Here is a 342-nt window from a genome sequence, read left to right as displayed (position 1 = left end):
GGCGAGTCATGAACCCACCTCTGCTAGGAGACAAAAGCGCTATTGGCGAGAGCACTGGCCCGAGACAGTCAGCGTGCTAGACATTGAAATGTCCGAATTGGTAGACACCAACGGTGTATTGGACAGGAGTTCCAAGCGTGGCTAGCAGGCTGAACCTGGGTGACACGTATCTCACTGAGTGCTGCTCAAATTTCGGAGCAGTCGCTGAATGTCATGCGCTACATGGTTGGCCAAGGGCCGAGGTATCGAGGGCGAGGTCCCCGTTATGCACGTGAAGTGGCACGTAATTCACTGAGCACTGCTCTCGTTACGAAGCAGTCGCAGCATGCCATTGATGGCGTG

This window comes from Plasmopara halstedii (assembly GCF_900000015.1).
Source record: "Plasmopara halstedii genome assembly, contig: Scaffold_289, whole genome shotgun sequence".
Classification (NCBI taxonomy): Eukaryota; Oomycota; class Peronosporomycetes; order Peronosporales; family Peronosporaceae; genus Plasmopara; species Plasmopara halstedii.
The sequence above is the reverse complement of the archived record's forward strand: the minus strand, read 5'-3'. Positions refer to the sequence as shown.